The sequence below is a fragment of the Phalaenopsis equestris genome, unplaced genomic scaffold (assembly GCF_001263595.1).
Source record: "Phalaenopsis equestris unplaced genomic scaffold, ASM126359v1 Scaffold000428, whole genome shotgun sequence".
In the NCBI taxonomy this organism is placed as follows: domain Eukaryota; kingdom Viridiplantae; phylum Streptophyta; class Magnoliopsida; order Asparagales; family Orchidaceae; genus Phalaenopsis; species Phalaenopsis equestris.
Genome location: NW_018164869.1, coordinates 4426477 through 4432342, shown reverse-complemented (window position 1 = coordinate 4432342; position 5866 = coordinate 4426477). Strand labels below are relative to the sequence as shown.

General features: G+C 29.0%; 1 protein-coding gene across 6 annotated transcripts in view; it reads right to left on the bottom strand.

Annotated features, from left to right (window-relative positions):
• The window catches only part of LOC110027541 (MADS-box transcription factor 23-like), a 30410-nt gene that overhangs the window by 22642 nt on the left and 1902 nt on the right, over window positions 1-5866 (bottom strand). The window lies entirely within an intron of this gene.

The window sequence follows — 5866 nt, the reverse complement described above, 5'->3', positions numbered from 1 at the left end:
TAAATTGCTGACTTTGTTGTACTAGTTTAATTTATTCCATCAATTGACCAAATTTTAAGCAAATATATCTGTCCATTAACTTTGATTTGTTTGGATAGAATTAGTGAAGGAGCGCTTTTCAAGGGCATTCTGAATTTTTGGAATTAATCTTACTACTTGATACCACTCAAACTAGCGAGGTTGTCCTGAAAAGTAACCGGTTGAAATCTTGTAAAATAAAGCGCTTGAATTTTTTAATAGATGAAATCAATTCTTTGATGAAGTTAATGAGCTTAAAACATAGTTTTACACGTAGAAAATAATCAAAATTTATGCATGTGAAAAAGTAGATTCCAATCTCGATATAAAGGAAACATTATTTTGAATTGTATTTCTGAAAAGAGAGAAAATATGATGCTTAGATAACTTAGGTTGTTTAATAATGATGCTGATAAAATTATAAAAGTCAATTTTGATGTACATGATGAAAAACTTATAGCATACTAATAATATGATGAAATTGGTCTTAAAATTTCTTAATAAGTAGATGCTAGATTTAGATGTCTTTTATGAATGACAAATCATATCTAATAAACAATGAATAGGATTTGCTAAAATTAAATTCATTGGACAAGTTAAAATTATTGTATAGCGTGGAGGTATAAAATGAAAGGAATATACTATTATATGAGCTCAATTGAAGAGTTTTTAAATGAAAATGATTTTTCATCCTATAAGGGATTAATTGCTTGATGAATTTAATCTTTTAAAAGATGACAAACTATAGTTGAATAAATGAGCAAATTTAAGTTTTGTATGAGACCAAAACTATTAAGAGATTTTACATCTCTCATCATATTCCATCAATGGAGCACAATTTTAAACTGATAGCGAAAATATTATTTTGCTTCTGTGGCTCACTGTTTATTCAAGAAATGCATCATTTCATCATGGCAATCAATTTAGTTGTTACATCTAGTAATCTATTAACTGCATCTATATTTTGGTCCAACTAGATTTGAGCAATGGAACTTGCATATGCATGTGGGTTGTGATTTAGTTGATAATTTTGTTGAATTTCATAGAATGCACCATGGATGCTTACAATGTTGAGTCTTGTTGGAAGAATACTTTAATTTATTTAGTTTATTCTAAAATGATTAGTTTTGCGAATTCATAATTGATAAAGAGGGTTGCATGAATTTCATGCCTAATTGTATGAATTTGGAACATGAATCACATCATACCCCAATTATGTAAAAGATATATGGTTGAATAAAATTGATATTTTTTTATCTTAGAGATTTTTATTTTCGCTTTGATTAGTTAATTTATAGATTTAGTGTGATGTATTGCTTCTGGACATTGCTTATGCTATTTTGGGCAGACGTTAGCTTTATGAAATAAATATTACTCACGGTGGGAGGTCTAATGTCTTGAAAGGAAAGAGAACAATTCTTTTTTGTTATTCCAATGAGACTAAACAACTGCTTGTCTAAGCAGGAATAAAATGTAGGGAAAAACATGAGATAAGATAAAAAATAAGAAAAAATATAAGCATAATAATTACATAATGCTGGTATTCTTATCGAATAGAGATAGGAATTAGGAGCATGTGCTAGAATTTTTCATCCTAGGATTGGGTGGTGGAGCTAAACCTAAGTCAACCTGGATTCCATTATTATAGCACCTAATTTATGACCATGAGTGCCCAAGAAGTGCCAGTAAAGATTTATTACAGCTCCTTAACAAAATTCATGGGCCAGGACAATGAGTTTCACTTTTGTGCTACATTAGCGATAATCGGCTATTTTTTACTTCTTCAAGTAGCTGAATTTTCATATACAAATATTTAGTAGTTCAAAATATTTATATACCATTTCCTATGAATGTTTTAAGGCTTGTTGAAATAGGGGAATCATATTTTTAGGTTTTGATGGTCCTCCTTGAGTTCAATTTTGCTGTTATAATTTGGAACTAATGTTAGACACCACCTTGAAGTTTGATCTTAATGTCCTTTGCACCTGCTAGCCCATAGAAAGGGTCCCTACTTTTACAAACAATAGCATTGATGTTGATCTTTCTATTATTGAATCTCAACTCCCTCTAATTTGTTAAAACCTGTTGTCCACTTAGGTATCAACACATCAAATGCTCCCATTAGAATCATTCGATAGTATAATAAAAAATTCACTGACGCTCCCTATATTCGGCTTCAAGTATGACTTTCCAAAAAAAAACTTATATTACGGGGAGCTAAGTATTTTAGGTCATATGCTTGTTAACTCGCTAATATAATAGTTAATCATGTTTAATATGTTCATAAAAGCCATCGTCTTTCATGTTTTTTGTTTAGGATAATTGCATATTTTTATATTGTTCAAGTCTCTTCATATGTGCTTTGCTTATGTTTTGCCTGCATATTAATGCAGATTATTGTTGATACGTTTTTAATAATGTTTTTCATAGTTTTTAAATAATTTATGACATTGATACTGGAATGAAGTTTAAATTAGGTCATGTTATGTGGGACTCGTTGACAAAAAAGTGATAATTTAAGCAGGAGGGGATCAAAAGTGGTTTCTAGCTCTTTATAATTGCATGTTTGATAATTGTTATGCGGGAGCCTGTGAAATTATTGCTAACTATATAATTTAGGCTAAACCGCTAATTAATTGTATGATCGCACATTGATTTTGGTTTATATGGGTGTAAACAATGTGCGCGCCCTGGTAGAGGAATTTTTATTCGGTACGTGCACCGCATGAAGCCTTACATGCGGTACCGAATAAAAATTCGCCACGTGGAATGCGATTTCACGTGGCTTTACAGCTTAAAAATAAGCTTTTTCATGTATTCCGACCCGACCCGATATTCATTTTTGACGAAAATTTAAAGCATAAGGCCCTTTCCCGGTTATAACGAGATTTAGTTTCGGCATTTGTTCGGTTCGTTTTGGCTCTTAAGTTAAATATTACTCAACAATTATATATATATATATATATATATAACTGATGAATAGTATTTTTAAAAAAATTAATTGACTACAAGCTTACAAACAATTATTATCAATTAAAAATATTAATTAAGAAAATAGAATAAAAATTATTAATTAGATTGAAATGATATTTTAAGGTAAATAATAATTTTTAAGTTGTCACAAACCTTAACATTTTATGGTTATGTAATTAGGGTTGTCAAATCAATTCTTTGTTTGCGAACAACTCGTGTTTGGCTCGTTGAGCAAATGTGTTGAACACGAACATACTTTTTGAGCTCGAATTATTTCATGAATAAAATATTATGCAATTCTCTCATTTTATTGTTAAGTAGAACACTCTTCTCCCACTTTCTCTATTCCTCCTGTTCTACGTTATATCATTGGGTGTGATTCACAACACAAGCTCAGATTTAACAAACGATATTAATAATTTAAGTAAATAAGGTTAATATATAGAGCATATGAAGATATATAAAAATTGACAGGTAAAGCTATGTGCCTATGCTGTAATCTAACCAACTATCTTAGTTAGCATTGCTTGATTAAGGTAAATTCTAAATTAAAATGCATACCCCTTAATATTTCTATAAATCACCAAACTATTCTGAAGCCCGATAATATAAAAGTAAATCACTTTGAACCATAATGAATTATACACAAAATATATATTCACTTCAATAAATAATTAAATAGGGGTATTTACATACATACCACACCATTCTTATGAATTTACATATCTAACACCTAAATTTTCATATTCACATTTATAACATAAAATTATAACATTAGGGGTTTAAATGAGCCGAGCTTGAGCAAATGTGTTAGTATTCAAGTTTTTTTTTTTTTTTTTTTTTTTTTTTTTTTTTTTTTTTTTTTTTTTTTTTTTTTTTTTTTTGTTTAAAATTGACTCACGTTCAAAATGGCTTTTATTCATTTTCAACTCAAAAAAACTTTCGAGTTTGTTATCAACTCATGTTCGACTCGAATTGGCTCATTTAAATTAATTAAAAAAAATATATGAAAGGTTGAATTCAAACATGCACTATTCTTGTGCATTAACAAACACAATCACTAACAAACTATAGTGATTTAAGCTTGAAATAAATATATATACTATTCTATTATATAAATAATATATCTAACTTTCTTATTTCGAACTAAAACGAGCCAAACACGGTCGAACAAAAAGTTGGTTCATTTATAATTTGAGTATAAAAAAATTTACTTGTGCTTAGCTCAGTTAATGAATGATTCAAACATAATCTACTTAACGAGCTGAAATGAATTATTTGCGAACAAGTTTTTTTTATCGTACTATTTAAAATCACATCAAAATTATCATTATTATTAAAAAGGCTGCAAAAACGCTCATTGTTAACGAACAGTTCGAGTTTGGTTCGTCAAGGAGATAGCATTTGATTTGTTTGATAAGTAAATGAGACGATCACAAATAATTTTTTTTCGTTGAGTTTATAAATGAACCAAACAGGAACAGTCATTTGTTCGATCATGTTTGGAATGTTTATATATATATATAATTTATCATATTTTAAAAAAAATTATATACTCAAAATTTATTGTATTTTAAAAATTTAAATCCTTTAAATTATAATCTGATCTTCAAGTTCACGTCTTTGCTTAAATTTTGTTGTATTTATTTTAAATTTATTTAGTTTTTTTTAGTGAAACCTAGTTTCTGAAGTTTTTGGGAGTGGACTCTCTTATATTGCCTCTAGATCTGAATTTTTATGGATGGGATCTGATATCATGGTTTTGTTGTGAGTTGTGTTTCAGTTATTATGCATTTGTAATGTGATTTATAAATGTTGAAGTTTTTGAAATATTTAAAACAATTCAAACAATATAAGCAAATTTATAAGATTCTGAACAATTTAAACAATTCGAATAATTCAAACATTTCAAACATATTTCAAACAAATCGAACCGGATCCGAACAGTAGTTTCACAAACAATTTTAAAGACGAGCCTATTGCAAACACACTTAATTTCAAACGAACGGAATACAAACATGAGCTCTGTCCGTTCGTGTTTGAATCGTTTACAACCCTAATTATTAACTTAAAAATATAATACACATTTTCAAGTATGGATTTATAAGCCAAAAAGTGTAATAAGTTTAAAGGGGGAAAAGGGGGGCATTTATGGACATAGCACTCAATTCTCATAAACTTCCACGTCTCACTATAACTTTTATTTTTACATGAAGTGCACCCAACTCTTTCATATAACATAAAAAATAGCACGAATTACATTTTATAATGATCAAATTCACTCTTTCATACATAAGTAAAATGTTGAGCCCGTAAATTTGAAAGTTTCAGTTTAAGATAGGCAAATCCGCATTGAGTGCAACTTCTGTAAATTTCCTCAGCTTTAAATATCGAACTGTGTTAGACATGAGAACTGTGTGCTATACACGTAAATTTCCCAACTGTTGCCGGCAGATATATATTGGAGTCCGATGGTTCATTTGAGAAAGAACATTGGGAACTTTAAATTTCATCATTTATTAAATATGACAGAAATTCATTCCTTTCGAATATCAGGGATATTATTCATTGCTTTCCCGGGCAGGTAGGACTCAGCAAAGCAGAAAAATAAATTAATAAAATCATCCTTATTATGTACCCAATGGGTTTATATGTTTAAGGACCAAAATAGTTATATTTACCTTTTTAATGCATTGTTAATACTACGTTTCCTCTGTTTTTTAAATTAACTACGTTTCCTCTGTTTTTTAAATTATACTCTTCCTCCATTTATAAGTGTGTGTGTGTGTGTGTGTACTCTTCCTCCATTTATAAAATATTATATATATATCTATATGTGTGTGTGTGTGTGTGTGTGTGTGTGTGTGTGTGTGTG